Genomic DNA, 12065 nt, shown 5'->3' with positions numbered 1-12065 from the left:
TAATCAATAAGTAGGACTTAAAGCATATGCTAGATATGTGATGTGCATAACTAACATCTTAATTCTTCATGTTCAATTCAATTACATTATACATACCAATCTTGTGATGAGGATCAATATGTAAATAGACTGACAAATTATAAAAGCTATTAAACACCAAGTAGACCAACTCAAGTTACTAGCTGAAAGTCAATTACTACTAAGTTTTCATGCAATCATTAATTAAACAAATACAAACGAAGGATCTTCAAGTAAGCCTAACAATATCAACTTCTATTATATAAGCGTAATTCAAATCAAATAAGTTTATCACTATTAAACTCTTTAACTTAGTTGCATGCAATTCAATTTAACAAGTTTGATGGACTAGATCTAAACAAGTAGCATGAATCGAATAATAGATTTATCGGATCAAGGACTAATCAACCCTAAAATCAAGTTATTTAATCATTAAGCATGGAAAACAAGTGTAATCAAGCAAAACAGATTCGAAACAGTTTAAATATCATTACAGAAACTCAACCATACAGATCTGGAAAAGAAACAGAAACTGCACAGAATGAAGCACGAAGCCGGCAGCTTCCTTCACTCCAAGCTGGCGGCTTGGTAGTGAAGCCGGCGGCTTCATCTGAATCCCAGATGAAGTTTAACTTTCATCTACGTAATCACTATGAACGTTTAGTTCATAATAAAAGACGAACAGAAACGAATACAGAAAATAAAATAGATAAAACAATAAAATTAAAGATAGAATCATACCTTGAAAAGAAGGTAGATGTAAAAAGACTTGAATTAAATCTTGAATCTTGATTACAAAAGTAAATCTAACCTAAGGGCTTAGGGAAAACTCCTAGAAAACGACCTAAAAACGAGAAAAACTATCTACTTCTGACTTAACTTATGAAAACTGAGACCATAGGCCTTAATTTATAGAATCCTAGGGCAGTGGCCAAGCCGGCAGCTTCAGTGGGAAGCCGGTGGCTTGCCTTGAGTCGGTGACTCTTCGTGCAACTTAAACTTAATCAGCAAGTCAAATCTTGTAACCGTCATACTGAAGCCGGCGTCTTCATGCCATGCGGGCGGCTTCACTTGATTCACCGGATCTTTCTGATTTTATCTTGATTTTGTGTCCATTTTTACTTGAATTGATCAATAAGTTGAGAAACCGTGTCAACCAGGCCGGCGGCTTCATTGGGAAGCCGGCGGCTTCCTTTGCCTTTTTCTTGATCAACAAGTTCTTTCAATTTTTATCGATTCTGGAACATTCTGGTACTTTCAACATCAAAGTCGGCGGCTTTATATACACCATGCCAGCGGCTTCATATAGCCACTTTGCAATTTTCTTCATTTTTGATCCTGTTTAATACATAACTTGGACATAATCATTAGAAATATCTTTTTCCCTTTTTTACTCATTTTATTGTGTTTTGGCATCAAAATGACTCAAAAATACTAAGATAACTCTTCAAGATGTTATCAAAAAACTGTATAATTTAGGAGTTATCATTCACACACACAAACACTCTCATTCATTTCTAGAGAGAGAGTTAGAATTTTAGAAGGAGAGAGCTTGGTTTGAGGAAGAAGAAGAGTGAATCGGGTCAAGTCACGAGTGTTAAAGTTGTTCATCTCGTTCCTAGCTACATTTTGGTAGTATTGGTAAGCTCAAACTCTGAATTTAATTGTTAAGATTCTTGTTCATGTTAGGGTTTGTGACTACTTAGTGTTATAAACCCCACTAGTTGCAAGATTTGGGGGTTTTGGGTGTTGTTAGGGTGTATGGACCTAATTAATGTGGGTTTAAGGTTATATGATGAAATTGAAAGTATTTGTCATGGTTTAGGTGTTTAATCACTAAATTATAAGTGTGTTGATGTTTTGGGAAGTTCATAAGAACTTGTTTACTAGTCAAAATGAGTATTGACTTTGATTATTGTCGAATTATGTTTTGTGTCAAGATTTGATAAATCGAGTGTTTAAATGTTTGAATCAAGTGTTAATTGGTGTTTTGGAAAGTTAATCACTAGCCGTTATTGATTAAGGATGTTTTTGGGACTTATGTCAAAATGTGTGATTTTTAAAATGGGTCAAAAGTTGGTAATGACACTAATCTTGGATTAAATGGATGTTAAACACTTTTATTAAGTGTTAAATGATGTTTTTGAAGGTAATTACTCGCGAGAAGTAATTTTGGGTTAAAGTGATATTTTAACATAAGTCAAAGGTAGTCAACCGCAATATGGGTCAATATTGCACGTGTTGTGATTTTGGTATAAATGACGTTCGAAATGATTACTACCTAAATAGTAATTTAGTGTTAAGGCCTAGGTTGGTCTAATTGGTGTCAAGTATAATTTAGGTTAAGTTATGCTTGTTTGAATGGGTCGGAATTACCACCAGTAGTGGTAATTGGTGAAGTCCACTTTAGGTGTCTATATGGGCGGATTGTGGAGGTAGGTATAAACCCTTGGTTAAGGGCGTTTGCATCAAATTCTCTTGAAGGGAATGTATGTTGATTATGTGTATACCTATATGCATATTATAGGTAAAAGGTTTGCTCGGTTGCGTTTGGAGGCGATTTACACACATGACTTGTGCATGCATTTTGAGGTGAGTGGAATATGTATGTATGTATGTATATGATTTATTTTCCCGTATTAATTGTGCACAAAGCCTTTTTGTGCGCATGGTTGTGAGTAATAGCCGTTATTAAGTAATGCCATAGCCGTTTTGGAACACTTTGGGGGAATACCATAGCCATTTTGGGATACCTCAGGGTGTTTAGCATACCATAGCCGTTTTGGGTGCTAACCGAATAGTCGGTTCTTACTCACACGTGATCAAGTAATGCCATAGACATTTTGGAACACTTGGGGGGTGATGCCATAGCCGTTTTGGAACACCTCGGGGGTTAGCATACCATAGTTGTTTTTGGGAGGTAACGGTTGTTATGAACACCGATGAATTGTTCGCGAGGTCATTCCCTTGCGATTATTGGTTAACCATGGTTTATACTTGTTGTTGTTTAGCATTTCATTATTATTATGATTATTATGCTAATGATGTTGCTAGTTCTACGATTTGACGATACTAGCTTTTTTTATGAGATGATATGCATTATATGCATTATATGATGTCGTGGATGCGAGTAGGTAAATTGTATATGCATGTATATATTTATTCTACTCACTAAGCTTTAGCTTACCCCTCTCGTTGTTTACCTTTTTACAGGTATTGGATTGTGAAGCTAGCTAGTTGTTAGACTAGATGCGTAGGAGCGCTTGGGCTCGACGGGGTAGCTATTGGATATTGGACGTGGATTGGAGATTTGGTAGATCCTCGGGATTATGCTCTTGGTATCGGGTTGGGCTATTGTGTCTTAACCATGGTGTTGAGTAAATGTTTCGAGGTCGTGTCGTTTGGTTGTGTTGAGTCAAACTTTGTATGTGAAATACATTCTCGTAAGGATGTATGGTGTCATTTGTAAACCAAGAGTCGAGATAAAACGTTAAACGTGTTATTATGATAAATTGTATACGGAAAACTATTTTGAAATGGTTTGTGTACTTGGATGTTATTGGGACCTAACTTATATATATATATATATATATATATATATATATATATATATATATATATATATATATATATATATATATATATATATATATACTCCATTTTTGGTTAAACGGATTGGGGTTGTTACATAACAATAGGCAAGTGACACCATGTCCTTACATCGCCCTTACTCATTGGGGAAACTCATACCATCCCGACAATAATCACGGATTTTGCGAGAACTTTATAAAACGATTTTCAATGATCAATACATAGTCGAAAGCCACTGCATTAGCGTGTCTTCCTTGTCTATGTAAACATCAGATTATTCATTCTCAAGTTATTATGAAATTTTTGTAAATGATGGAATCAAGCAATCAATGAGTATGTAATAAGGGCACTTACTGCCAGTTTTTTTTTTTCCGACTCCAATACTAGTCATGACTAGTTGGCATTTTAGAGTCAACAGGGAGATGAGTTGTTCTAAAATTAACATCATTTCCTGTATCAAACCCGTAAGTATCTCATGTTAAGGAATTCGAACCGGAAGAGAAACGCATTGAAGATGTACTGGTGGTTAGAGACTTCCCTGAAGTATTTCCTGAAGAACTCCCTATCTCCCTCCCCAACGATAGGTTGAGTTTCAAATTGATTTAGCTCCTGGTGCTGCACCTATTGCAAAGGCACCATACCGCTTAGCTCCATCAGAAAAGAAAGAACTATCCAACCAACTCCAAGAACTTTTAGAGAAAGGTTTCATTCGTCCTAGCTCATCCCCGTGGGGAGCACCCGTCCTTTTCATCAAGAAGAAAGATGGCACGTTGAGAATGTGTATTGATTACCAAGAACTCAACAAACTAACCATCAAGAATCGCTATCCACTCCCGCGTATTGATGATCTGTTTGACCAATTGCAAGGGTCAAGTATCTATTCGAAGATTGATCTTAGGTCGGGTTATCATCAACTAAGAGTCAAGGAAACTGATGTTTCTAAGACTTCTTTCCGAACTCGTTACGAACACTTTTCTTGTCATGCCTTTGGTTTAACCAATGCTCCAGCTGTATTCATGGATCTTATGAACCGTGTATGCAAACCTTATCTTGACCAATTTGTGATCGTTTTCATCGATGATATTCTATCTATTCCATGAGCGAGAAAGAGCATGAGCAACATCTGCGATTGATTCTAGAGCTCTTAAAGAAGGAACAACTGTATGCCAAATTTTTCAAGTGTGAATTTTGACTACGAACCCTACAATTTCTCAGACATGTAGTTGATAGTGAAGGAATACATGTCGATCCGACGAAAATCACTGCTATTCAAAACTGGAAAGTGCTTGAGAGTGCGAAACATATTCGCCAATTTTTGGGACTTGCTAGTTATTACCGAAAGTTTATCAAAGACTTCTCTATCCTAGCCAAACCTCTCACCAAACTAAATCACAAGGGGAAGAAGTTTGAGTGGTCCGAAGAATAAGAATCTGCTTTTAAGGTTCTAAAGGATAAACTAACCACAGCCCCGATTCTATCACTACCTGATGGCACCAACTTATTATGATGCCTCGAACCAAGGTTTCAGATGTGTCTTAATGCAACGTAACAAAGTTAAAGCCTGTGCATCTAGACAACTAAAGAAATATGAGAAGAACTATATCACGCATGACCTTGAATTAGGAGCTGTGGTATTTGCATTGAAGATGTGGAGAAATTATCTCTACGGGATAATATTTACGGTGTTTACCGATCATAAAAGTCTTCAACATTTCTTTGACCAGAAGCAACTGAACATGAGACAAAGGCGTTGGGTCGAGTTATTAAATGACTACGACTGTGAGCTTAGATATTATCCTGGCAAGGTGAATGTAGTTGCCGATGCCTTTAGTAGAAAGGATCGTGCCAAACCGATCTGAGTTCGAGCATTAAATATACGTATTCGTACAAATATTGCATCCCAAATCTGTGAAGCACAGCTTGAGGCATTGAAGGAAGAGAATGTCCAACTCGAGGGACTTAAAGGTCTCGAAAAACAACTTGAACTCAAGGGAAATGGAATAAGGTATTTCAATAACTGAATCTGAGTCCCAATCTTCGGAAATATTCGAGAGCTAGTCTTGGATGAAGCACATAAGATTAGGTATTCTATTCACCCAGGCTCTAGTAAAATGTATCACGATGTGAAAGAATTTTATTGGTGGCCTAATTTGAAATCTGACATTGTTGATTATGTGAGCAAGTGCCTTACTTGTTTGAAAGTTAAGGCCGAGCATCAAAAGCCGTCTGGTTTACTTCAACAGCTGGATATTCCGCGGTGAAAGTGGGAATGTATCACTATGGATTTTATTACTAAGTTGCCCAAGACTTCAAACGGCAATGATACTATTTGGGTCATAGTGGATCGTCTTACTTAATCTGCACACTTCTTACCGATCAAAGAAACCGACAATATGGACAAATTATCACAACTTTAAATCAAAGAGATTGTCTCTCGTCATGGAGTCCCTATCTCAATCATTTTTGATCGCGAGAGTCGATTCATTTCTAGATTTTGGAAAACTTTACAATCTGCTCTTGGAACTCAACTCAACATGAGTACTACTTATCATTCGCAAACCGATGGTCAAAGTGAACGAACCATTCAAACGTTGGAAGATATGCTTCGTTCTTGTGTTATCGATTTTTGTAACAACCCAAACCAAACCACGTTCGAACCCGCTTAAAGTATCACAAAAAACAATTATTTTTATTGCACAGCTATTGGCGCGGCGCGCCAACCTTCTGCGCGGCGCGCAAAAAGGCCTGGACAGGCTGCTGTCCCAAAAAGTCAAAAACATGAAAATGTTTGACCACTTCCCGACGTATTTAGACAAAACGCTTTTCACAAAATATTCATATATGAAAAACTAACACGTTCCATTCATAAAATAAGTTTTACGAGACCGGGCCCACATCGGCCGTTTTACGACTTTCGTACAAAATACGAGTTTTCAACCACATGATTTTTAATACAAAATAATGTCGAGCATGGCGATTGGGGATACGCTACCCAATCCTAATCGAATCCAAAAGCATGCCTCTAAAGCAACTACGCAAGTCCACTAGTGCCCGTACTTACCCGAGCCGCCGCGTCCATGCAATCTATAAAAATGTCAACAACGAGAGGGTAAGCTAACGCTTAGTGAGTGAGAATATAATACATACATATATATGCATAAAATGGACACGCCACATAAATAAACAAATACCGCATACCGAAGCATCCAAGCATACAGGCAAGCTAATCTAAGCATACCGTACGATCACTAAGCAACAAGCTAACAACATCAACAATGAGTAAGTTCACCAACGACAATGTGAACAAATGCCAATAAGCTACACCTGGAGGGTTAGCTACATCACGACAATACAACATTATACGTATACAATATTTAACATGCTAAACAATCACAAACACAATATGGTTAACCATAACGCTATGGTGCTACCGGGTCGTGGTTCACACCATACGTATTTAAGTCATACTCTTTTATAGTGCTACCGGCTCGTAGTTCACACTTCGATGCTACTGGCTCGTGGTTCACGCCTCGTTTTATAGTGCTACTGGCTCATGGTTCACACTCGATGCTACCGGCTCGTGGTTCACATCTATTTTTATAGTGCTACCGGCTCATGGTTCACACTCGATGCTACCTGATCAATTCTTAATTAGCGATGTTACTTAATTACGGATTGAGTGCAATAAGAATGTAATGGAGGATGGAATGTTTGATGATTATTTTGGGCCCCGATGATCGTCTTTCACTTTACCTATCAAGTGATCAACCACCCCGACCCGGTCTTGATTGTTAATTAGCTTAATTCACCTTTTGATAGTGCTCCAAATGAACATATATTTAGTAGCAATATCCTCCCAATATGTAAATTATTTAGTTGTAATTGTCCTATTTTAAATTGTAATCATTTATATTAAATAAGTGCGAAGACAAAAGGCGAAAATGACGATTTGAAGATGCAAATGTCCAAAAAGCTCAAATGTACAAGATACAATCCAAGTGGTTCAATTTATTGATGAGAAACGTCTAAAAATGACAAAAGTACAAGTTGCGGAACGCAAAGTACAAGATATTAAATTATACGAAAGGACGTTCGAAAATCCGGAACCGGGACCTGAGCCAACTATCAACGCCCGACGCAACGGACCAAAAATTATGAGTCTACTATGCACAAGAATATAATATAATATTTAAATAATTATATAAATTATTTATTTATTATATATTTAATTAAATATAACGTCGACAAGTTAGCAAACAAAGCAATTGGGCATGGCCAGGCTGGCCATGCGATCGCATGAGATTAACACTGAGAACTCATGCGATCGCATGAGCCTCAGGATCAGACCACATCTATAAAAGGCAACGAGTTTTGGCCAGAAAAAATAATAATAATACTCCTCTGTAATAATATATATATATATATATATATATATATATATATATATATATATATATATATATATATATATATATATATAGTATAGTGTAGTTTTATATTAGATTAGTTTTGGGTTATGCAAAGGTTTTTATACGAGTTTTAAAGTCGGAGCTCTGTCCGTGTAACGCTACGCTATTTTTAATCATTGTAAGTTATGTTCAACCTTTTTAATTTAATGTCTCGTAGCTAAGTTATTATTATACTTATTTAAAACGAAGTAATCATGATGTTGGGCTAAATACTAAAATTGGGTAATTGGGCTTTTTACCATAATTGGGGTTTGGACAAAAGAACGACACTTGTGGAAATTAGACTATGGGCTATTAATGGGCTTTATATTTGTTTAACTAAATGATAGTTTGTTAATTTTAATATAAAGATTTACAATTGGAAGTACCTATAAATAAACATATACACTCGATCGGACACGATGAGCGGGATATTTATATGTACGAATAATCGTTCATTTAACCGGACATGGGAATGGATTAATAGTTAATAGACTTATTAAAACAAGGGTGAAATTATGTACAAGGACACTTGGCATAATTGATAACAAAGTATTAAAACCTTAGGTTACACGCAGTCGACATCCTGGTGTAGTTATTAAACAAAGTATTAAAACCTCATTACAGTTTAAGTCCCCAATTAGTTGAAATATTTGACTTCGGATATAAGGATAATTTGATGAGGACACTCGCACTTTAAATTTATGACCGATGGACTGTTATGGACAAAAACCAAACGGACATATTAAATAATCCAGGACAAAGAACAATTAACCCATGGGAATAAACTAAAAATCAACACGTCAAACATCATAATTCTTTTATTTTCATATTTAATTGCACTTTTAATTATCACACTTTTATTTATCGCAATTTCATTATCGTTATTTAATTTACGTTTTAAATTAAGTTGTATTTATTTTTAATATTTTACATTAGGTTTTAACTGCGACTAAAAGTTTTAAAATCGACAAACCGGTCATTAAACGGTAAAAAAAACCCCTTTTATATTATTATATATAATTATATATATTTTTTACAAATATAATTGTTTAAAAATATAGTGTAAAATAAGTCGTCTCCCTGTGGAACGAACCAGACTTACTAAAAACTATACTACTCTACGATTAGGTACACTGCCTATAGTGTTGTAGCAAGGTTTAGGTATATCCACTCTATAAATAAATAAATAACTTGTGTAAAAATGTATCGTATTTAATAGTATTTCGTTACAAAAATAATACTATTTCCTAGTACACCTCGCACACATCAAGTATTTTTGGCGCCGCTGCCGGGGACTCGGTGAAACGCTATATTTTTAATTTATTTTTGTATAAATATATTTATATATATTTTCAGAAAAACAATAAATAAAAAAAACCTGGACATAAGGCCCATGCGATCGCATGAGCCGGTAGCATAAACCCCATGCGATCGCATGGGGTGATCTGAGACGCCTGAAACCTTAAACCAGCATTTATTACGGTGTATTAATTATTATTATTATTATTAAACCCTAATTAGGTTTTAATTAATTAATATTTAGTTAAGTTTTAATTAAATTTGTATTTTTAAGTTTTAATTAGTTTTACTAAATTTTAAACTTAATACTTTTATAAAATAATAATATAAAATAATATTTTTATAAAATAAGTAATTTTATCAATTTTTATATCTTTGTATAAATTGTATATTTTAATCTTTTAATTTGTAATTTGTATTTTTATCGTTCGTAATTAGTTTTAAGCTTAGTTTTTGTCGTAGTTATTTTTATATTTCTAGTTTTTAAGACTTTGCCGTAAAATCCCTTAAGTGCCTTTTCTTTAGATTAAGATTTAGGTGCTTTAGAATTTTGCGACGCTGTTTATAAATTTTAGTACCTTTTAAGTTACGACGCGTTATTTTATTTTTATTTTTTGACGTTTTTCGACGCGTATTCTTTTTCTTTCTTATTTCTCGACGATCTAGTTTTTAGGACTTAGAATTTTCTCTATTTCTTCTCTATAATTTTTTTAAATTTCAACGAAAAATTATTTTAAGCGGTTAAATTGATAAACATCCAAATTTTCTGCTTCGTAGTAATGGTTGGATTTGTTAGTGGCTGAGTTGTGAGCTTCCGATTTAAAGGGTTCTGGCTCCCTGCAACATCTTTTGGCTATTCGAAACGTGGACGAAAGCAGAAAAGTCTATTAATTTGATAACTTATATAATTTTTCTATCTTTTTATAACTAATAGGATAATTAGTGAATGCACCACATTGTAGCTAAAATTTTGCCATCGCAATAAACTGGGAAATTTTGAAAACAAGGCTATGGAAACTCTTTTTGAATTCCAAAATCAATTAAATCAATACTCTTAAACGAGTGTTGATGAAAATTCGTTCGGTCAATCTTGGATCACGAATGACGAAACAATAACTGGTTGTGAAATCTGTGGAGATTATCACTCAACATGGGAATGTTATTATTATGTTCCTATGGAAAATTACGCACCCACGGAACCTGAATGGAATGATTATGAGGAATACAATTCTAATTGGGATTATTTTCAAGAATATATCCAAACTCAACAACCAGAAGACGAGGAAAATTATGTGCCTGAAAATTCTTTAGATTATATGAAAATCAAACTAGAAGAACTTGATGCTCAAAATGAACAAATGAGAGAGTTTGTAAATCAGCAAGCTAAAACTTTATCAGATTACACACCTGTTGATCTGAGGAGTCATGTGCAAAAAAATCTCATATCATCTAATTTTGATGAATTCGAGAGCTCCGAAATCACCAACTATCCCGATGATACTTTTTATTCAGTCTTACCAATTTCACAACATATCGACACATTAGCCTCTACCAACGAAATCATCGATCCATCAATGGATGAAGAAGAAGTAAGGGTGACAAATTGGTACCCTTGGGAAAACCATAACGTTGAAAATTTTACCCCCGAGACTAAAGTGGAGGAACCGATAAGGACCGTTAATGAAGAAGAATTTGCTTCAATCCAGCCACAACCTTTCAACCCAATATTCTCAATAGACGAGTCATCTACCAAAGATGAACTACGAGCTGTAATAGATAATGACACCTCGGATTTCACCCAATTGGGTAATAGAGGTGAAAACTTTGATCCAGAGAATAAACGGAAGGAAATGTTAGGAATTGTCCACCCTATAGAAATATGTATATCGGTGTATAACGATCCATTTGACCAAGAACCAGAAAAGAGACATTTCCATTTACTAAAAGCTACACTTAAAAAAGAATTAAGTAGTGACGATCGGGTGGTTCTAAACTTTAAACCCATTGATATATTATACACCACCCGAGATGTAAATAACTGGCTCACTATTCTAATTCGTGGAACTTATTCTACCGACTTCACATGTCGTCAGCTAAGTGTGGGGAAGTCTAACCCCACTTAACGTTAAATTCGGGGTTCGGGTTAGTGCATAACTCGTTAATAAAAATGTATGATGAGTTAGGGTAAAAGACGCATTTTCAAATATTAGCAAACAGTTCAGAAAAGCAACCGTTTTTGAAGAAAAATATGTGTGATAAAACAAGAAAGAATTAACGATGAGGCGCGCCATCTATCATTCGACGAGCTTTGTAATTACAAACTGGGTATTTTTAATCACTTTTCTACACTTATCACCCTCGTGAATTTATAATTATAGTCTGATTTCATGCAAATGAGAGCATTGCATGATCTCAAGTGTGGGGAAGGGTTATAAATTCTCTCGGGTTTGCACTCAGTTTATTTGCCAAATTTTGTGTAAATTTTAAAAATTTTCAAATAAATGAATTCAAAATCATGTTTATACATAAGAAACACCCTAAAACACTTGAATTCATTTAAAATGGAATAAAGGAGAATAAAAAGGCAAAGCAAGAAACTAAGTGTGGGGAGAATGTACCAAGTTATTCAATTAAAAAAACTATCTATCACATGTTTTTGTAAAGTTTATTGCAGGTGCTTTTGTTTTGGACTAAATTGACTGTTTT

Source organism: Rutidosis leptorrhynchoides, chromosome 10, assembly GCF_046630445.1.
Source record: "Rutidosis leptorrhynchoides isolate AG116_Rl617_1_P2 chromosome 10, CSIRO_AGI_Rlap_v1, whole genome shotgun sequence".
In the NCBI taxonomy this organism is placed as follows: Eukaryota; Viridiplantae; Streptophyta; class Magnoliopsida; order Asterales; family Asteraceae; genus Rutidosis; species Rutidosis leptorrhynchoides.
The sequence above is the reverse complement of the archived record's forward strand: the minus strand, read 5'-3'. Positions refer to the sequence as shown.